Here is a 23709-nt window from a genome sequence, read left to right as displayed (position 1 = left end):
GGACCCAGAAACTGTTTCTCAGGGGCCTAAAGGTGTTAAAGCTTCCGTTGTTAAAAATCCTGTACCCTCTGATAAAGAGGCAAGGGCTTTGGATAGGTGGGGTAAGAAAGTATATACTTCTTCCACTCTAGCCATGAGGCGTTGAATTGTCAATTTCATATGCTGAAATATCAGAATTATCTCCTTTCACAATTGAAATCTAAGGTGGATGCTTTGGCGGAAGGTATTGAGTGTAAAGAATTGCTGGATTTGGTTCATGTGTCTGAACAAGTGGGTAAGCATTCTTTGCAGTGTGGTTTTGATGCTGTTCAGGCCTCCTCGAGGGTGGCTGCTACTAGTTCTGTTCTTCGCAGACATGCATGGTTGAAGGATCAGAATTTAGCTGAGCATGTTAAGACCAGGATTTTGGATGCTCCTTTACAGTCTGATGTGTTGTTTGGACCGCCTGTGGAAGCAGTTTTAAAGAAAATGGAGGACAAAGCTAAGTCTATGCAGACTGTTAAAGATTTTTGCAGGTGCAGCCTCCAAGTTTAGTAGAAATTGGCCTGCTAAGGGGTGGACATATCCTGCTTATGGTTCCCAGTCTAGGGGTAGATCTAGACGTGGTAGGGGCAGGGCTCAAGGTTCTTTAGGCCTAGATCAGACAGTTCACCTGCTCAGACTTCTGGTGAGGGCAGGGGTCAGTCCTTTCGTAAGCAGAACCAATGACCTGCCTTTTCAGCTGCCAGTGGACTCTCGTCTGGCAGCTCCTTTGGGAGGAAGATTGTCTCTTTTCAAAGAAAATTGGGATTTAATCACTCAAGACAGATGGGTGCTGGATATCATTCATCACGGGTACAGATTTTATTTCCACACAATGCCCCTTTCAAAGGCATGCCAGATGTTCCTCCTCCACAAAGAAAAGAGGCTCTCAAGCAAGTTTCTCAGTTACTCCAGATAGGGGCTATTCAGCCAGTCCCTGTGTCAGAAAGGGGCTTCGATTTTATTCTCGCCTGTTCCTAGTACCAAAGAAGGGGAACACGTGGAGACCAATTTTGGATTTATCTATCCTCAACACTTATCTGGACATTCCCAAGTTCAAGATGTTGACGTTACAGCAACTGTTACCTCTGCTGGGCAAGGATCACTGGATGGTAACTTTGGATCTCAAGGAAGCTTACCTTCATGTGCCCATAAGGCTAAGTTGCAGAAAGTATCTGCGGTTTCGAACTGGAGATTTTCATTATCAGTTCTCTGCATTGCCCTTTGGCTTATCTACTGCCCAGAGTATTCACAAAGGTTCTGGCTCCAGTGATAGCTTACTTCAGGCTTCAAGGCATTCAAATTTATCCTTACTTGGACGACTGCCTGATTCTGGCTCAAGAAAAAGAACACCTTCTACAGCATCTGGAATATGTCATAGCAGTGCTAAGATGCCTAGGGTATTCTGTGAACGAAATAAAGTCCAGTCTAGTACCCTCTCAAGACATGTGCTTTCTGGGTGTGAGACTGAATACAGCAGCCCAGATGGCCTTTTTAACCCCGGACAAACAAAAGAGTCTGTCACTTTACTTCCATCAACTATCTCATCAGTCCGTGCTGACTGCAAGGACAGTCCTTCAAGCATTAGGGTTCATGGCATCTTGTATTCTGGTGCTTCCCAATGCCAAACTGCATATGAGGAAGCTGCAATGGTATCTCAAAATGTATGGACACAGCACTGCCAAGATTTGGACACTGTCATTCAAATAATACCTTGCCTTCAAAAGGAATTCTTGTGGTGGGCTCAGGAATGTCACCTAAACAAGGGACTCTCTGTGACCCGGCCAGAGGCGAGTCAGATTTTAACGACAGATGCCTCGGACACTGCTTGGGGAGCTCATCTAAATGGAAAGTGGATACAAGACAAGTGGCCTGCCAGACTACAGCATCTACATATCAACATGAAGGAGATGTTAGCAGTCCAGTTTGCATTGATGGCGTTCAAGGAGTTACTTCTTCCAGGGCAGGTGTTGATTCTGACAGACAACACAACTGTCATGTGGTACATCAACAAGCAAGCGGGAACACATTCTTATCCTCTATGCAGGCAAGCAATGATTTTATGGGAGACTGCGCTAAGCTTGCAACTGACTCTTCAGGCAAGGTTTCTGCCAGGAGCACAGAACTCCCTAGCAGATGTGTTAAGCAGACAAATCATGGATCCCCACGAGTGGAAACTGGATCTTCATGTATTTCAGAAATTGACAGTGTCATGGGGAACTCCAGACATAGATCTGTTCGCTTCTCCACTAAACCACCAGCTGCCAAAGTATTGCACAAAGGGGTTTCATCACACAGCTTGGAAAGTGGATGCTCTGTCTTTCAGTTGGAAAAACCTTCATGTCTATGCTTTTCCACCTCTACCTCTTCTTCCAAAGGTATTACTAAAGGTCAGACAGGACAGGCCAAGGATGATTTTGATAGCTCCAGATTGGCCTCGCAACACTGGTACCCACTTCTAAGGAGTCTTGTAAAGAAGCCTCCATGGCCTTTACCTCTGATTCCTCATCTGTTATCTCAGAAGGACGGTCATCTGCTCAATGTCAAGCTTCAATCTCTCCATCTCACAGCTTGGCATATTCTGTGTTGAAACATGGAAGGTCTCAGCTTCCTCAACAAGTTTTAAATGTGATTATGGAAGCTAGAAGGCCTAGTACTAGGAGAGTGTACGGAGAAAAATGGAAGAGATTTTTATTTTGGTGTACAGCAAAGAATTTGGAGATTTCAGAGCCTAATTTGAGTGTGGCTCTTCAATATCTTACTGAGTTATTGGACAAAGGTTTGTCTTTCTCTTCCATAAAGATTCATGCTGCAGCGATTTCAGCTCACTATGATTGTGACCCACCTTTGTTTTCGCATCCTTTGTTCAAGCAGTTTCTTAGAGGGGCAAAGAATATAAGACCGAGCTCCTACTCCTGCTTGGGATCTCAATTTTGTGTTGGAAAAACTTACTCTACAACCTTTTGAGCCGCAGCTACTGCTGAATTGAAATATTTGTCATGGAAGACGGCTTTTCTGTTGGCTATTACTTCTGCAAGAAGGGTGTCTGAGTTGCAGGCCCTTATGGCAGTAGAGCCCTTTTGATTTTCCATAAGGACAGGGTATCATTACGTACTAATCCTTCCTTTATGCCTAAGGTGGTTTCTAGTGTGGCTTTAAACCAAACTATTCATTTGCCTATTTTTGCAGATCCTCAAAATAAAGGGGAAAAGATTTTGCACACTTTAGATGTACACAGGCAATTGCGTTATTATTTGAGCAGGACTAAAGATTTTAGGCAGTCTCAGCAGTTACTTGTTTCTTTTGCTTTAAGTTCACAGGGCAAACCTGTGTCAAAACAAACTATTTCTAGGTGGATTGGCTTTGCATTGCATTTTGTTATTCCCATCATGGCAAAGAGGTTCCAGCTGGGATTAGGCCTCATTCCACTAGGGCTACTGCCACTTCAACAGCATTTCTAAGGGGTGGCAACTAAGGATATTCTGGAAGCAGCTACTTGGAGTTCAGTGCATACTTTCTCTAGGCATTATCACCTGCCTATATACTCTAAGTCTAGAGCTGGTTTTGCCACAGCTGTTTTACAAGGCATGTTGTCAGCTCCTGCTACTTTATAATTTGCCAGCCTCCCTTACCTCTGCTTTGGGATTCTACTAGTCAGGACTGCAGCAAGGGAAGACGAAGAACATAGTACAGTTTTGTACCTACCATAAATGTAGATGTTCGAGGATGCCCTAGCTGCAGACCAATTACCCTCCCTCCTTCCCTCTGTGTTTCAGGGTGGTTGTGTAGGTGCCTTTACATGCTTATATTTTTGTATATATATTACTGTATATATTGTACATGTTTATTGGTGCAGGTTGTTTTGGGACTTGTCTTTTGGGTCTTCTGACATCTGGGGCAAGAAAAGACTGAGGAAATGACGCCGGTCATGCGATTAGTACCCTGACGCTGGCCAGTCTAGGGCGCCATGACCGACGTCAGCCTTATACTCTGGTATTCGGGCCGACTGGGACGCGGACTATACCCAATAGTCAGGACTGCAGCAAGGGAATCCTCGAACATCTACATTTATGGTAGGTACAAAACTGTACTTTTTGCCTCTCTAACTGCTATATAGGCCTTAGGATTACCTCCTCTAATATTAAAATTCACACGTTCTAAGATTGCAAACTTGAAAAAATGACTATTGTCTGTCTCTTGTATATGTCGACTTAAAGCATTACTGCTATCATTCTTTTTTACTGCGTATAAATGTTCATAAATTCTCCTTCTAAATTTTTGCTCGGTTTTACCAATATAATAACAGCTGCATTGTTGACATTTAGCTAAGTAAACAATATTTATAGTATTGCAATTGCCACTTACGAAAGTTACTTTAGTCCTGTTTATATTATCCAGGACCATATTTACATCTTCATTAATGACTTTACAATACTGGCAGCTTCCACATTTTCTAGTTCCTCGGTTATTCAGATTGTCTCTAAACTGACCTGTACTCCTTTCAAATAGGGACTTCAAATTCATTCCCATTTTATATACAAAAATAGTTGTCTCACCCAACGCTTCCCTAAATTCAGTGTCGTTAAAAGATATATTCCAGTATTTCTTTATCATTTCTTTAATATAATTTACCTGTGGGGTATAATATATTATACATGCCCTATTATATCCAATGTCTTCATTCTGTATTGTTGTTTTACTAAGGCATGGACGGCCCAAAACCGGGAAATATTTAATCCCCCACTGTTCAATTACATACGTTTTGACTTCTTTTATTAAATTTTCAGGGTACCCCCTATCTATAAATAATTTGCTAATGTAGTCCATTTCCTCTATCATTTCATTTTCCTTAGAAGTCATTCGTGCAGCTCGAATGCATTGCCCCTTGAAGATGCTCTTTTTCATCTTCAAGGGGTGAAAGCTCGTATATTCTAAATAATTGTTTGAGAATGTGTTTTTTCTATAAATACGAGAAGAGAAGCCATCATGAGTACTAGACACAAAGGTGTCTAGATATGGAATTCCTATTCTACTATAATTGTAAGTGAATTTCAGGAAGGGACTTGTTTTATTCAAATATTCTACAAATTCTTCCAAGATCTTTTCATGTCCTTCCCATAAAATAAATATATCGTCTAAGAATCTTGTATATAATTTGATATATTTATAATATTGGCTTTTAAATACATTTTCTTTTTCCCAATCTAAAATGACTAGGTTGGCGAATATCGGGGCGCAAGCTGCCCCCATAGCTACTCCTCTAGCCTGCCTATAATATTCTCTTAGGTTCATAGGTTCATACTAGGCTATCTGCCCGAGGGCATTTACAAGCCTAGCCCATAGTTTTGTGGCTTACGCCACCCCTTTAGTATGGGGAACTATACCCATTATTTTGCTGTGCCTCTGTTGAGCAGTGACACTGAGGTAATCCCTGGGGTATATCTGCGATCTCCCATCCATTGGTCAAGATTTCTCTTGAACAAGGCCAGCGAGGTGCTCTGCCTCACATATACCGGGATTTTATTCCACAGCATAGGAGTCTTTGGGTGATGAATCTATCCCTCCAGCGTCCTATTAATAGCCGTGTCGAGGTTTAAGTCTCCGCCCTTGTGGCTCTGACGGATCTAGATTTTTGAGGTGAAGCATATTCATCAAATCTGGGTTTGACATGGCCTTGTATGTTAGGCAAAGGTCACCTCTGAGCAATGATGGCGACTGAATAGAGCTGGAGTTCTTTCAGTCGGGCAGCATAGGACAGATGTTTGAGACCCTTTATCCTTTTGGTGAGGAACTTTTGTGGCCTCTCCAGCTGCTCCAAGTGTCGGGTCAGATACATTCGAATGGGGCATTGTACTCAATCATTGGTCTGATGAGTGATGAGTATAGGGAGACTATGACCTCCCTTGATCTAGATGAGAATCCCTTCATGATAAGGTGGGCAATGTAGAAGGTCTTCCTAACTACTTTAGCTACATGGGTGTCGAATGACAGACTACTATCAACCTGGGTCCCCAGGTCCCTGATAACTTCTTCTATGCTCAGTGGATTGCCACCTATTTGGTAGCTAGGGGTAACCTTGTTTTTCCCGAAGGGTATGACTATGCATTTTTTGGCATTTAACTTTAGGCCATGGCTCTGGCACCAGTTATCCGTTTCTGTGAGACCCTTCTGAAGGATATCTGTGTCAGATGTGTTTTCCACTATGGCCCAGTTTGCAGTCATCTGCAAACTTTGTCAGCCATAACCCTCCTGTGTTTGCTTGTACTTCGGAAAAGTAGATGCCAAACAAGAGTGGTGCCAGGACTGAGCCCTGTGGTACACCACTTGTGACAGGCTTTGAGTCTGACATGGCGCCAGCAACTCTGACCCTGTGGGTTCTGTCACTCAGCCAGTTTGCAACCCATCTTGTGATGTATGGGTTAACATTTAAGCTGATGAGTTTTTCAATGATACCCGAGTGGGGTATTGTATCGAAGGCCTTCGCCAGATCGAGGTAGGCTGTATGGACTGCCTTTCCCTCATCAATGGCTTTGGTGACTGTTTCAAAAAGTCAACCAAGTTTAGAAGGCATGATCTGCCTTTGACAAAGCCAAACTGGGATGGATCCAAAGTCTGCAAATTCCCTATGTCTTTATTTATGAGGTCCATTATGATCCTCTCCATGGCTTTGCAGATAAGGCTTGTCAAGCTAATGGGCGGTAATTTCCAGGGTCGGTGGAGGCACCGCCTTTGTGAAGTGGGACCACAGTTGCAGTGCGCCACTCCTGGAGTGTATCCAGAGGTAAGACTATGATTAAACAGCTGTCCTAGCTGTGGGTTTAATTCCTCGTTGAGTTCGTGGAGCACACAGCCGGGGACACCATCAGGTCCCATGGATGCTGTGTTTTTGCTTTGGAGAGAGCAGTTCTCACTTGGGCGTTGGAGATGTTTGGGGGCTGCAATCGCTTGGTATAGATATCTCTCCTTTTGGGGAGGGGAGAAGTTTGCACTGAACCTGTCAGCCAGTATGTTGGCAATGTCTGTAGGATCAGTAATCTTCACATCATTTTGAACTAGTTCTGAGCATATCTGGGAGGTTCCTCCCAGGTTTCTAACATAGCTAAAGAAGGCCTTATGATTGTCTTTTGAGTCTTTAGCTATTTTTCTCTCAAAATTTGCTTTGGATGATTTTATGAGAGCTCTTAGTTTTTACTTATAGTGATCAAGGGTGTCTTACCTTTTAAGGATTTTGCTCTATCTTGTAGTAGCTTCCTCCTTTTGTTGTAGAGTTTGTTTATGGCTGGGGTCCACCAGACTGGACGCTTGCCTTTGGTACAAAGAGTCTTTGTTTTGCTTGGGATTGCCTTATCCATGCAGTCCTGCAGGTGCTGGTAGAAGGCATTTGTAAGTGATTCAGCGGCTTGAGTACTGTTTTCCGCCGCTCGGGGCCTTAAAGGAGACCACACTAGTCTTTAGAAGTGTGAAGTCGGCTTTCGAGAAGTTCTTTACTGTGGTCTTTTTATTTCAGGTGGGGTGGGATGAGGACCTCCAGCGAGATTAGTTTGTGATCTGATCTCACCAGTGAGGGGTATACTTCCGGTGTTGAACATTGTGCTCCCATGTTCGTGATGATGAGATCAAGTATGTTTTCTCCTCTTGTGGGGATGGTGACTAGTTGTTCCATGGCATTTGAGTTTATGAATTCCAGGAACTTTTGGGCTAGGGTGTTTGGGCTTGAGTAGTGTTCCCAGTCTATATTAGGGTAATTGAAGTCACCTAGTATGATGGTGTTTGGTGATACATTTATCCCTCTAGTGTTTTCAGGAAGGCCATGTGAGGTTCCTGAGTTTGTGAGGGTGGCCTGTAACATGCTACAATTTGCAGAGCAGTCTTGCCTATGGTTAATTGCACCTGGATGGTCTCCGATGCATCGTGCGTTGCCACCAGTCTTGAGGTGTGGGTGTCTTTGATGAATATGGATACCCCCTCCTTTCTTGGTATTGTCCGGATTTTGGGGCGGAACGCATGATAAGAGGTAAAACCTGATAGTGCTGGGGTGCTCTCAGGAGCCTTGAACCAGGTTTCTGTCACTGCACAGACATCGATGTTCTCCATACTGAGAAGGGCCTCGAAAAGTGCATTTTGAGATTTAGACTTCTGGCATTGAGCAGCATTACCCTTAGTTTTTTCCTTTTTGTGTTCTAGGGTGGTAGGTTTAGAATTTGAGCCTTGCCTAAAACAGGCACTATGGGGTGGCAAGAGCCTTTGCCAATATCCGAATCCCAGGGTGACAGGTGCAAGCCGTCCCTTTGAAGCAGCGTGGCTTGTCCAGCATGTCATCCCAGGCAGACAGACATTGGATCCCCTTTGAATGACACCAGAGTTTAAGCCAATTGTTAAAGCTGATCATCTTATCTCTGTATTGTGGCATCATTCTTGGTGAAGGTAGGATACTGCTCAAGGTCAGGGTCATACCTGCCTGGGCTACATAATCAGAGAGCTCCTCAATGTCTCTTTTCATGTAGTCCAAGGAGGTGCGTCTCAGGTCGTTTACACCAGCGTGGACAATGACTGAGTCGTATTTGTACCTGCTGTTGAGAGACCTGAGTGCTTGCGTTATGTGGCGGATTCTAGCACCCGACAGGCAGCTTACTGTGACCTTCTCCTTACTCAGTCTGGTGAGCGGGACGTCAGTGTGTCTGACTATGGAGTCACCAATGACTAGTGTGTCTGGCATTGTGTTTGGCCTTAAGGGCTGTGACTGTTTGACACTCTGACTGTGAGGTCTATGTGTTGCAGGTGTTGTGTTCTGAGGTGGTGGTTGTTTGGGTGTCTGCTTTGGTGGCCTCTGCTGTTTTGGTAGATTTTTGATCAGAGCCGAGTATGTCTTTGTGTGTTTATGTGTATGATTTGAGGTTGTGATGGTACTATGTGAGACTGGGTCTATAGTGTGTGTGGTAACCTTCTCCTCCTGACTGGTCTTGCCAGTCCTATGTTGAGAGAGCTCAGCCTCCAGTTTGGCCGCATAGTTGCATCTCTCGCATGTATTTGTGTTTTGTGGGAGGAGGAGAGGGTTGTCTGTGTACATGAGGCAATTGTAACATTGCCTCAATATTCCCAGGTTCACCAGCTGAGCAGGAGAGGACACTAGCAACTGATCCCTCGACATGCTAGAAGGACTAGACAAAAAACTTTAAAAGAGATTCCGGGGGATGTGGGTGACCGAGAAATGGGGTTTTGCCTTTTTGGGGTGCTATCTATAAGAGTGCTGTATCAAGGTAATAAGTACTGTAGGAGCAAGTGCTAGGTTTAACAGATAGAGAAAAGTCTACTTGGAGTCAAGTAGAGATGATCTTTTTAGGTATTAGAGAAAGTGCCAGTAACAGGGATGCTTAAAGGTAAGATTGAAAAGAATGCACTCTGCAGTGTGCACTAGAGAAGTTAGATATGAAAGTAGGTAACTTGAGTTTTACCTGTTTAAAATGTTAAGGTTTAGTGGAGAGTTACTATTTTTAAAACAGCAAGATGGACTGCAAAGGGTGGTTATTTTGGTACTATGAAATACTGTAGGATGGCCAATAAATTTAAATAATTGAAGGGGTGGGATTTCAAAAGTGATGGTTTTGTGATTACTCACATAAGCCAGTGAAAGTAGAGAGAAATGAGATATATGGTCAGATTAACATAAGAGGCGGGCAACTAGAAAGACAGTGGTATTTAACAAGACAACTTAAATGGGTGGGAGGGAGGGAAAAATTCTGCTTGACTCAGAACAGAGAGAGCTGTGGTCTCTTTTGAAGTTTTAATATGCTGTTTAAAACAGAATGCAAGCAAAACACAAGATAAAGAAAACAAACTACAGTATTCAAAATATAGAAAGGCAATACAGAAATACAAAAAGTAACAGCAAACTAACCTTTCCTTCACAGCAAAGTGTAGCAGAGTCTGGATGAGCCTTTCTTTTTTCGTAATAAATGTAGTTGTGGTCCAATATAATGCTCATTAGTTCCAATATCACCTCACTTTTCTCCCAATCAAGAGTGGAATACTCATAAATGCAGTTACTAAAACTTTCCATTCCCTGTTCCTTAGGGATACAAGAAAATAAATCTATTACGTCTATAGTCACGTAAATCAACTCCTTTTTCCAAATATCTTTTGTTAATAAGCCCAAAAACGTCCAGGAGTCTTTTATTATATGGGGGACCCTTGTGTATATGTGTTTTAACCATTTGTCAATAACCTGCCCCATAGGGAATGTCTTTGAGCAGTCGACTACCTGATATGATAGGTCTGAATGGTGGGTCAAGTATATTTTTATGTATTTTAGGCACTCCAACTATAGTTGCTATGACGAGGTAATCCACTTTCATAAAATTGTACAAGTCAATGTTAATTCTTTCATCAATTAACATATCTTCTAAATACATATTAATTCTTCTGTATCCTATGTTGATCTGATTTATTGAGATGTTATCATAATTGCCTGAATCAACTAATATGTTAAACATTTTACTGACGTATACATTATTGTCAAATAATACAATGCCTCCACCCTTGTCTGGCTTCATAATCCTTACTGTCCTGTCATTCATAAGTTGTTTCAGTAATAATACCTCTTCTTCTTTTAAATTGTTGTAATTTCCAACTCCCCTTGTTTTATTTTTTAACATATATAAATCTCTTAAAATTAATTTTTCAAAAAGCGAGACTTGTGGGTGTGAAAGTGGCATAAAAGTACTTTTTTTCTTTAGTTCACTTCTTTCTTTCTCTTTACACCATCTTTAAAATATATGGCTAAATTTAATTTTCTAGTATATTTTTTAATATCAATTATACTGTCAACAACCCTAAAATTCTTATTGGGTACATATTTCAAACCTTTTGAGAAAAGGGAAAAAAATTATTTTCCGATTGTTAAATCAGTATAATTAAATATATTGAATCCATTGTTTTGATACACAATAGGTTTAACCTGCATTTCCCCCTCATAAATTGATTGATACTCTTCACTTGCCTTATAGTTTGTACTTAATGCCATACCCTTCTCTACTATTGTCTCCAATTCTGATTGTTCCAATGCTTCTGGCCTCCACTTCTCCCATTCCCTCTCCATTTTCAATTTCTCTGTGGAAATTTTTCCATATCTTGATCGTTGCCCCCCTGAAAATCCTGATTTGCATAATTAGTATAGGATTCCCTATGAATGTTATTATTACTATTGTAGTTCCTATTATAAGATTTCGTTTCAAATTTGTGACTTTTTTGTTGATTGACTAAATTCCACTCGCAAACCTTTCCTTCCTTATATTCTCTCATGTCCCTCTCTATTTTTTTACCTTTTCTTTCCACAATACTATTAGCTTTCTTATCCACTTCCAAAAACTGTTTATGATATAGATTCTCCCATTGATCAAATACTAAATCTTCAATTATATTTTTATTCAGTAACTCTGCCATTTCAATACATTTGCATAACTTCTCATCATTCTTTTTCACTAGTAATTTCATATAATCGATACCAAAACGATTAAACAAATTCTCAAATTCTTTACAATTACTATCATTTAGTTCAATGCCCATTGGTTTCTTAAACAATCTTAGTCCCTTAGGGACAATGTTCATAGTTATACATTTATTCAAATAGGCATTATCTATTTTAATGCCTCTTATAATACCTATATATTTACCCAAAACATATATATTTTGCTTTAATGTTCCTTGATTGTATTCAACGCCCATTTTACTTGTAGTTTCACTGCTCTTGGTATTTTCGAAACATATATCTACTGCCAAAAAATCATCCAATTGTCCTCTTGTACCTGCCATCACTCGCTTCGGCTTTGTACCAGTGCATTTGGATTTGTCGAAATTATACAAGGAGAAGTCAAATGTAAAATCCCTTTCCGTTAACTTGCTGTTGTCCTGCATCTTATTGCGCAAATCTATACCTTTGCTCTGTTGTTTGTTAGAACAAACCGAACGCTGAGCGTTTGGGATTTCAAAGTCAGCATCACTTGAGCTAGAGAGTTCCCCTAACCCTTGTGTGTAACTAAAGCCAGTCCGTTGTGGCTCCAGTTGGGACATAAGCTCAAGCAAACGTGTAACTTCCCCTTTCAATGACGATACCTCCGTTCGCAACTCACTGATTTTGTCACTGCTGTCGGGTGTACGCTTCCCGGTGGTCGGTTCCCCTTGGGTATCCATGACAACGAACCAAAAGTGAAAAAAGTCACAACTAATCAAACAGCAAAAATTCCAAGAAGAACGATCCAAAAAAACAGCGAAGCTATAATACACCTCTTGATTTTCCGACTCAGCAATGAGAAACAATGCAAACCACACAAATAAAAACACATCCAAAAGGAGGATTAAGCGCTTTCATCCACTGTATCGTTGACTTCCTCAGAATCAAATATACTAATTGAATGATTGATTTTATAGCCTTTTTGGCGCCAACTTGTTATTAAATTTAAAGATATATTCTTCGTACTTTTTCAAAACAAGTTACTTTGCTGTAACATTTCATAATTCCAGCATTACATAAATGTGCAGTGAAACCCAATCAAAGATTACCTATATTAAAATAAATATTTTAAAAATGCCTTTGAATAATGTTCTATCAACCTTATAATGAATATAAAATTTAAAACATCGAAATACAATAAAATATAATATAATATGTTTAAACCAGGCGTATAAAATTCCATTATTTTTATATATAACCATGTATATGGGCTGAAGGCAAAAGTGCAAATGTATAATGTATGTTCTTCTTGGAATTTTTGCTGTTTAATGTATATATACTTTTACTAAAGAAAGATTTTTAGATTTGAATGCATTTTTGTGGTTGTAGGTGGTATTGTTCATTTGGTTACTGTTTTTAAGAATGCAGGACAATGTATTCAATAATGTATTTTTGATTGGTCAATTTAATCACATTTTTTTTGGTGGGGCATTTAAACATTGTCGCTACTTTGCATTGTTAGAGTCTGAAGAAGTCACAGATATAATCTGACAAAAGTGCTTAATCTGTTGTTTTCAAAAAGTTTTTTCAATAAATACAGATTTTTTCATACTAGTATGACCTCTTTTTCTGCCTTGGTGTTCATTTTTCTAAGTGGTTGTGTGATGCCAACCAGGTAGCTAGATGCACAACAAGCTTCCCCTCCTGCCTCAGCCATTCAAGTCCCATTTCTGTGCCTTACCCCAAACCCTTCCTCCCTCAGCACTGCTTGCATGGAACACTACAGTGTACTTCTACTTTAAAAAACAAACAAACAAAAAAGCATTTCTCCTTTTTAAACTCTAGTAAACTGCTTACTACAGATGCATAGGTTATACCCTACCTGCACAAAATGTTATGGCTCTCATGTTTTAGTAAAAATAAAAAAAATCTTCTATTATGTGCACTATAGTCTGCAACTCTCCCACACTTCCCCAGCTACTCTCCATCACACAAAAAACTCTTACTGACGTTGAAATATGGTTTACCAACTCACAACTATTCCTTATTCCTAAAAAAACAAACCTACTCTTCCAGCCAAAGATTTGTCCTACTGACATAGAGCATTTCAAGATTGTTTCGGCAGAGAGTACAATTATTAAACTAGTCCATCACACTAAACTGCTAGGTGTCATTATTGACAACCAACTGAAATTTGATCTCCATGTCCAGCAAAATATTAAGAAAACTCACCAGAAACTAGGGATCTTATATAGAAACAAACATTTCCTAAACACTTCAACTAAGATCACTCTGGCTAAAACTTTTCTGCTCCCCTCACTACTATATGGTGCCACTGTTCTTGCTAATTTACAGACCTCTATTAGATCCAAAATGGAGCAGTGCTACAACAAAGTGGCAGAGTTTGCCACTAGCTCAAAAACCTACACATATTGTACACCATTACATAATCTTAATTGTCTAGAACTCCCCAACCCTCTCTATTATGTACAACTGTTAATTGTATGCAGCTTAATCTACAAGCCCTTAGCCTGTCCAACTCTGAGTAGCATAGTCAAATCTTAGAAACCCAAAAGAACCCTAAGGTTTGATGACAAAACTCTGCTTAGCCCTCTAAATTTCCAGGACAGAGCCTGTACTCTTACTCTGTTGCAGAAGTTTGGACCTCACTCCCCCCCGTCTACTTGAACAATGCCCAGCCTAGTAGCCTTCAAAACTTCCTTAAAGCAACATCTAAATAATTCATGGCTGTGCACATGCTGTGCTCCTGGCTAATTTCACCTTTGACTTTTTCCTTTCAGCTTTTCACTACGCTGTCTGATATTCTACAAGTCGACTTTATGACCTCATCCTAAGCAATACTAATAATAAATCTCTCTCTCCAATCCCCACTTCCTATACTCTCCCTTACTCTTCTAATAATGTTTTTCTCTGTTCTATAATAATATGAAAGCATGCTCATTATTTACCACTTCTCTAAACAAAATAAATAAATAAATAAATATATATATATATATATATATATATATATATATATATATATATACACACACATATATATATATTTTTTTCTTCTTTTTTTAGAACTACAGTTGTTAAAAAATGCTGTTGTTTTGTTTTTTCACATGAAAATGTGACACCTTTTTCTCTGTATTATGCTATGAAGCTGTGGTGGTGCAGCGGTAGCATTGTCGCCTCACAGCAAGAGGTTCTCCCATTCAATTCTCGGCTGGAGCGCCTTCTGTGTGGAGTCTGCATGTCCTCCCCGCGGTCGAGTGGCGTTCTAAAGACATGCGCAAATGGGCATGCCTTCGTTGAAGGTTGGGCGTTGAGCTGACCCCTCGGCACCTTGAAAATCTACTGCCAGTCATTAGCGGACTGGAGTTCTGCTGTGGCGACCCCTAACCGGGAAAAGCCAAAGGAACAACATACTATGAAGCTGTAACATATTAGTTTTATATTATTTCTGTAATTGGAGCTTTTCTGCCCAGACCTCCACTGAAAACGGGTTCTTCTTGACCCAGCTGAACTATCATGGCAAACAGAGGTACAAATGTCAAATAAAAAAGTAAATAAAATAGTTTATACCCTGCCTGCACAGAATGATATGGAGCTCATATTTTAGTCAAAAAAAATTTCTTTTAAACTGGAGCAGACTGCTTGTTACAAATGTAGCAAACAGCTGCTACAATTTATACTCTGCCAGCAAGGACTGCTGAAGTGCTTAGGTTTTAGTTAAAACAAAAAAGATTTATTTTTTACTTTTAAACTGTAGCAAACTGCTTGCTACAGTTAAGACCATACATGGATTGCTATTGTGCTCAGATTTGACTGGAAATGCAGTACTGTCTTTTAAAAGCCTGTACTTCATTAATGAAAGATCAGGATTGGCTGGTCGCACCCCCCCCCCCAACACTTTGCACATGGGGCAATTGTCCCCCTGGCCCTGCACTAGCTATGCTACGGTTCTTACTCCTCCATCAAGATTCATTTATTGGCTTGCTTGCCCTTGGATTCTCTTCTTTCAATGCATTCTCTTGTCAAAATTATTTTGAAAGACGTTTTGCATAAGAGACCTCCAAGAAAACCAGTGACTCCTCCTTGTGATCTTAATTTTGTGTTAGTGAAGCTAACACTTGCACCAGCACTTTTGGCCGACTTGAGGGTCATAACATGGAAAACTGTTTTACTGATTGTTTTGACCTCTGTAAGAATATCTGAGTTGCAAGCTCTTATGGTAAGTCAACTCTACCTCATTTTCTGCTTAGATGTAGTTTCTTTGAGAACTAATCCTTTTACTCCTGAAGTGGTTTCCTGTAAACTCAACTATCTATCTTTATGTTTTCTTTCCTGAACCAAAAATGAGGGAGAAAGGATACCCAATACTTTGGATTTCCACAGACAACTCAGTTACTGTCTTGATAAAACAAAATCTTTCCAATCTTTGGATTTCTTGTGAAGCTAAGAAAAAGGACAAGCTGTTTCAAAACAGACTATTTCCAAATGTTTGTCTCAGGCCTTCTGTTATTCTTAGCATAACAAAACTATTCCAGGTAGGGTCAAGGCCCTCTGTACCAGGGCTTTGGCTTCATTTCTAGCTTTTGGAAGCGTTTGGTTCTAGAAGTGTTCTACAGGCAGCAACTTCATCCTCTGTACATACTATTACAAAGCATTTCAAGCTTCCTTCTCTAGGTCTAAATCAGTCTTTGCTAGCACCATTCTACAGGGACTCATGGACTCTTTTACTTCCACTTCCCAAATGTAGTGAGCTAAGGTAATCTACCAATATAGCTAAGGCTGCTGCAACAGTGATCGATATGATGAACATAATACAGTTAAGTAAGTAAACTTACCATAACAGTAAATGTTCGAATGGTCATTGCTGCAGTAGTTGCTCCCTTTCTCCATCACCCTTTTTGTGATTAGGTTTATTTTAGAGTGTGTATATATGTATAAAGAATTTTACTGCTATGTCCTCTCAGGGCTCAGATTCCCTCTGTCATTTGGCATGAAAGCTCTGAAGGGCTTGACGCTCAAACGTGTGTTTTTAGGTTTGAGCTCAAGGAACGTGCCCTGAAACTTTGGAGGCTGTCTGGCTGTTATATCCTTGGCAGGATGTAACTCCTATAACTAAAGCTACTGCAGCAGTGATCATTTGAGCATCTACTGTTGTCAGGGATGGTGTTTGCATTTTGGGGACCCCTAGCAAATGTCAAGTTGGGGACCCAGTAGAAACTTACAGTTTACGCATCACCCAGTCACTGCCACCCCCCTAAGCAACCTTTTAGTTCATGCTGCAAACTTTAAGGTGCCAGTACACACAGAGCTACAATGTGGCTGTATGTATTGTAGCTACAATGCTCTTACATTACAGCAGGCCTACGTACCTCACTATGTTGGCCTGTCTCACAAAGGGACACTTACAGTTACTGGCATTTAGTTACAACAATGATACATTACAACAACTAAATGTCCAGGTCTGGACTTAGGTGAAATGATGCCCTAGGCCTATTGTTTCATCGCCCCCCCCCCCCCCCACATACCGTTCAGTCCTCCCCAGATGCCCCCCCCTTGGGCTCCCCATACCATGCACATTACCTTCTTCCTTTTCTAAAATTTTGCCTTACTCTTCAGCTTTTTAAGAAGCCATAACTTTCTATATGCTCTTAACTGCATTTTAAAGTTTTTTTCTTTTTACACCTTTTCATCCAGTGATGGGGTGAACAGAAATTCTGATTAAGGAAAGATATTCAGTGTGTTGCTGTTCAGCTTTAGTTTTCCTTGTATCTTTTCAGCACACCTTACTGACTAAGACAGCACAGTAATAACTGTTTAAGAAATAACTCAAATAAACCGGGCACAAGAATCCATAGATTTTCAGATGGTCTGGAATGCATTTTAGAGCATTTTCAGCCTTTTAATCCAATGGTTGCCTAAGCAAATATCATGGGAAATAAAAGAATTTCAGTCCTTTTTTTTTTCTTTCAAGGAGGACATAAGCTGTGCCCAAGACTTAATGCTCAGTGCCTCCCTAACCCCCCTACAAAAGACGGTCACTGCCTGTTCATCCCTCTGGTGTTTGGGATAAAAGCAGAGGTTCAAATTACCGTAGTCATGTATTTCAAGTGACTGCTGATATACATGGCATACCTCTTCACCCCCAACCCTCAAAGGCAGCTACCTGTGTGTGTGCCTATTGTGTGACTTTGAGGAAAGTAAAAAAAAAAAAAAAAAAAGTAATGATTCTAGTTTGTTGCCCCTGGACAGAACACTACCCCATTACAGGCTATAGTAACCTTCTTTGTACACCTCTGAGGTCTGAGAGAAAAGTAAAAGAAACACTGACCACACTGTCCTCAGTTCAAATACAAGTTATAATGAACTTCTGTGCACACCTTTAAGGTTTGACTGGGAAGAAAATTAAAAAAGTAATAACCACACATTTCCCAACTCCCCATAACCTATAGCAGCTTTCTATACACACATACCTAAGCGGGGCTGGTTTTGGAATGGGTGTAGTTGAAAATCTTAAAAGGGCCATATAAAAGCTCTGTTCAGGTTAAAGAGTGTAGTCAGAAAATGCATTCATTTTTTTCTCCTCATTTTTCCCCAACCAGCAACAACTTTGGGGGAGGGGGCACACAGTCAAGGATGATTAATGGAGCCCCCTGTATCCATTTATACAGTCTGCGGACTGCAAGACTCTGAAAAGATCTAAGTGTATGAATGCTTTGTGATATATTTTATGCCTTACTTTTGAAATATAATTACTTGTTAGATACATTTTGTATTGATCCAAAGAAAGATAATGTATGTGTCCTGGTATTATTGGGTATGTGCACAAGTAAAAATCTGATATTTTTACATAATGCGCACACACAAGAATAATCCATGGCAATACTAGCTTTGTACTTATTTCAGCAAATACCAATGCATTGTACAACACTGGTACTGCCACACTAGATTAGTGACTGCTGTTTGCAGTCGTCAAACAGCAGCAGGGATAAGTCGCTTGTATTTACTTCATTGAGGAGTAATGTATACCTGTCACTGTACCTGGTTTCACAGACCTTATTTTTACTTCATTGAGGAGTAATGTATACCTGTCACTGTGCCTGGTTTCACAGACCTTATTTTTATTTCATTGAGGAGTAATTTATACCTGTCACTGTACCTGGTTTCACAGACCTTCTATTTACTTCATTGAGGAGTAATGTATACCTGTCACTGTACCTGGATTCACAGACCTTCTATTTACTTCATTGAGGACTAATGTATACCTGTCACTGTACCTTGTTTCACAGAACTTCTATTTACTTCATTGAGGAGTAATGTATATCTGTCACTGTACCTGGTTTCACAGACCTTGTATTTACTTCATTGAGGAGTAATGTATACCTGTCACTGTACCTGGTTTCACAGACCTTCTATTTACTTCATTGAGGAGTAATGTATACCTGTCACTGTACCTGGTTTCACAGACCTTCTATTTACTTCATTGAGGAGTAATGTATACCTGTCACTGTACCTGGTTTCACAGACCTTGTATTTACTTCATTGAGGAGTAATGTATACCTGTCACAATACCTGGTTTCACAGACCTTCTATTTACTTCGTTGAGGAGTAATGTATACCTGTCACTGTACCTGGTTTCACAGACCTTCTATTTACTTCATTGAGGAGTAATGTATACCTGTCACTGTACCTGGTTTCACAGACCTTCTATTTACTTAATTGAGGAGTAATGTATACCTGTCACTGTACCTGGTTTCACAGACCTTATATTTACTTCATTGAGGAGTAATGTATACCTGTCACTGTACTTGGTTTCACAGACCTTCTATTTACTTCATTGAGGAGTAATGTATACCTGTCACTTTACCTGGTTTCACAGACCTTGTATTTACTTCATTGAGGAGTAATGTATACCTGTCACTGTACCTGGTTTCACAGACCTTCTATTTACTTCATTGAGGAGTAATGTATACCTGTCACTGTACCTGGTTTCACAGACCTTCTGTTTACTTCATTGAGGAGTAATGTATACCTGTCACTGTACCTGGTTTCGCAGACCTTCTATTTACTTCATTGAGGAGTAATGTATACCTGTCACTGTACCTGGTTTCACAGACCTTCTATTTACTTCATTGAGGAGTAATGTATACCTGTCACTGTACCTGGATTCACAGACCTTCTATTTACTTCATTGAGGACTAATGTATACCTGTCACTGTACCTTGTTTCACAGAACTTCTATTTACTTCATTGAGGAGTGATGCATACCTGTCACTGTACCTGGTTTCACAGACCTTGTATTTACTTCATTGAGGAGTAATGTATACCTGTCACTGGTTTCACAGACCTTCTATTTACTTCATTGAGGAGTAATGTATACCTGTCACTGTACCTGGTTTCGCAGACCTTCTATTTACTTCATTGAGGAGTAATGTATACCTGTCACTGTACCTGGTTTCGCAGACCTACTATTTACTTCATTGAGGAGTAATGTATACCTGTCACTGTACCTGGTTTCACAGACCTTCTATTTACTTCATTGAGGAGTAATGTATACCTGTCACTGTACCTGGTTTCACAGACCTTCTATTTACTTCATTGAGGAGTAATGTATACCTGTCACTGTACCTGGTTTCGCAGACCTACTATTTACTTCATTGAGGAGTAATGTATACCTGTCACTGTACCTGGTTTCACAGACCTTGTATTTACTTCATTGAGGAGTAATGTATACCTGTCACTGTACTTGGTTTCACAGACCTTCTATTTACTTCATTGAGGAGTAATGTATACCTGTCACTGTACCTGATTTCACAAACCTTCTGTTTACTTCATTGAGGAGTAATGTATACCTGTCACTGTACCTGGTTTCACAGACCTTATTTTTACTTCATTGAGGAGTAATGTATACCTGTCACTGTACCTGATTTCACAAACCTTCTGTTTACTTCATTGAGGAGTAATGTATACCTGTCACTGTACCTGGTTTCACAGACCTTCTATTTGCTTCATTGAGGAGTAATGTATACCTGTCACTGTACCCGGTTTCACAGACCTTCTATTTACGTCATTGAGGAGTAATGTATACCTGTCACTGTACCTGGTTTCACAGACCTTCTGTTTACTTCATTGAGGAGTAATGTATACCTGTCACTGTACCTGGTTTCACAGACCTTCTATTTACTTCATTGAGGAGTAATGTATACCTGTCACTGTACCTGATTTCACAGACCTTCTCTTTACTTCATTGAGGAGTAATGTATACCTGTCACTGTACCTGGTTTCACAGAGCTTCTGTTTACTTCATTGAGGAGTACTTTATACCTGTCACTGTACCTTATTTCACAGACCTTCTCTTTACTTCATTGAGGAGTAATGTATACCTGTCACTGTACCTGGTTTCACAGACCTTGTATTTACTTAATTGACGAGTAATGTATACCTGTCACTGTACCTTGTTTCACAGACCTTCTATTTACTTAATTGAGGAGTAATGTATACCTGTCACTGTACCTGGTTTCACAGACCTTCTATTTACTTCATTGAGGAGTAATGTATACCTGTCACTGTACCTGGATTCACAGACCTTCTATTTACTTCATTGAGGACTAATGTATACCTGTCACTGTACCTTGTTTCACAGACCTTCTATTTACTTCATTGAGGAGTAATGCATACCTGTCACTGTACCTGGTTTCACAGACCTTGTATTTACTTCATTGAGGAGTAATGTATACCTGTCACTGTACCTGGATTCACAGACCTTCTATTTACTTCATTGAGGACTAATGTATACCTGTCACTGTACCTTGTTTCACAGACCTTCTTTTTACTTCATTGAGGAGTAATGCATACCTGTCACTGTACCTGGTTTCACAGACCTTGTATTTACTTCATTGAGGAGTAATGTATACCTGTCACTGGTTTCACAGACCTTCTGTTTACTTCATTGAGGAGTAATGTATACCTGTCTCTGTACCTGGTTTTACAGACCTTCAATTTACTTCATTGAGGAGTAGTGTATACCTGTCACTGTACCTGGTTTCATAGACCTTCTATTTACTTCATTGAGGAGTAATGTATACCTGTCTCTGTACCTGGTTTTATAGACCTTCTATTTACTTCATTGAGGAGTAATGTATACCTGTCACTGTACCTTGTTTCTCAGACCTATTATTTACTTCATTGAGGAGTAATGTATACCTGTCACTGTACCTGGTTACAAAGACCTACTATTTACTTCATTGAGAAGTAATGTATACCTGTCACTGTACCTGATTTCACAGACCTTCTATTTACTTCATTGAGGAGTAATGTATACCTGTCACTGTACTTGGTTTCACAGACCTTCTATTTACTTCATTGAGGAGTAATGTATACCTGTCACTGTACTTGGTTTCACAGACCTTCTATTTACTTCATTGAGGAGTAATGTATACCTGTCACTGTACCTGGTTTCACAGACCTTCTATTTACTTCATTGAGGAGTAATGTATACCTGTCACTGTACCTGGTTTCACAGACATTGTATTTACTTCATTGAGGAGTAATGTATACCTGCCACTGTACCTGGTTTCACAGACCTTGTTTTTACTTCATTGAGGAGTAATGTATACCTGTCACTGTACCTGGTTTCACAGACCTTGTTTTTACTTCATTGAGGAGTAATGTATACCTGTCACTGTACCTGGTTTCACAAACCTTCTGTTTACTTCATTGAGGAGTAATGTATACCTGTCACTGGTTTCTCAGACCTTCTATTTACTTCATTGAGGAGTAATGTATACCTGTCACTGTACCTGATTTCACAGACCTTCTATTTACTTCATTGAGGAGTAATGTATACCTGTCACTGTACCTGGTTTCACAGACCTTGTATTTACTTCATTGAGGAGTAATGTATACCTGCCACTGTACCTGGTTTCACAGACCTTGTTTTTACTTCATTGAGGAGTAATGTATACCTGTCACTGTACCTGGTTTCACAGACCTTGTTTTTACTTCATTGAGGAGTAATGTATACCTGTCACTGTACCTGGTTTCACAAACCTTCTGTTTACTTCATTGAGGAGTAATGTATACCTGTCACTGGTTTCTCAGACCTTCTATTTACTTCATTGAGGAGTAATGTATACCTGTCACTGTACCTGGTTTCAAGACTTTCTATTTACTTCATTGAGGAGTAATGTATGCCTGTCACTGTACCTGGTTTCGCAGACCTTCTATTTACTTTATTGAGGAGTAATGTATACCTGTCACTGTACCTGGTTTCACAGAGCTTCTGTTTACTTCATTGAGGAGTACTTTATACCTGTCACTGTACCTGATTTTACAGACCTTCTTTTACTTCATTGAGGAGTAATTTATACCTGTCACTGTACCTGGTTTCACAGACCTTCTATTTACTTCATTGAGGAGTAATGTATACCTGTCACTGTACCTGGTTTCACAGACCTTCTATTTACTTCATTGAGGAGTAATGTATACCTGTCACTGTACCTGGTTTCACAGACCTTCTATTTACTTAATTGAGGAGTAATGTATACCTGTCACTGTACCTGGTTTCACAGACCTTGTATTTACTTCATTGAGGAGTAATGTATACCTCTCACTGTATCTGGTTTCACAGACCTTCTTTGATTTTGCTCACACTTTTGCTTTATCCTTTGTAAAATTGCTGGTAAAATATTTCAGGATTACAAATGGTCAATAATAATTTAGTTTTCCTTGTATCTTTTCAGCACACCTTACTGACTAAGACAGCACAGTAATAACTGTTTAAGAAATAACTCAAATAAACCGGGCACAAGAATCCATAGATTTTCAGATGGTCTGGAATGCATTTTAGAGCATTTTCAGCCTTTTAATCCAATGGTTGCCTAAGCAAACATCATGGGAAATAAAAGAATTTCAGTCCTTTTTTTTTTCTTTCAAGGAGGACATAAGCTGTGCCCAAGACTTAATGCTCAGTGCCTCCCTAACCCCCCTACAAAAGACGGTCACTGCCTGTTCATCCCTCTGGTGTTTGGGATAAAAGCAGAGGTTCAAATTACCGTAGTCATGTATTTCAAGTGACTGCTGATATACATGGCATACCTCTTCACCCCCAACCCTCAAAGGCAGCTACCTGTGTGTGTGCCTATTGTGTGACTTTGAGGAAAGTAAAAAAAAAAAAAAAAAAAGTAATGATTCTAGTTTGTTGCCCCTGGACAGAACACTACCCCATT

The sequence above is a fragment of the Protopterus annectens genome, chromosome 13.part0 (genome assembly GCF_019279795.1).
Source record: "Protopterus annectens isolate FY-2018-M chromosome 13.part0, PAN1.0, whole genome shotgun sequence".
In the NCBI taxonomy this organism is placed as follows: domain Eukaryota; kingdom Metazoa; phylum Chordata; order Ceratodontiformes; family Protopteridae; genus Protopterus; species Protopterus annectens.
The sequence above is the reverse complement of the archived record's forward strand: the minus strand, read 5'-3'. Positions refer to the sequence as shown.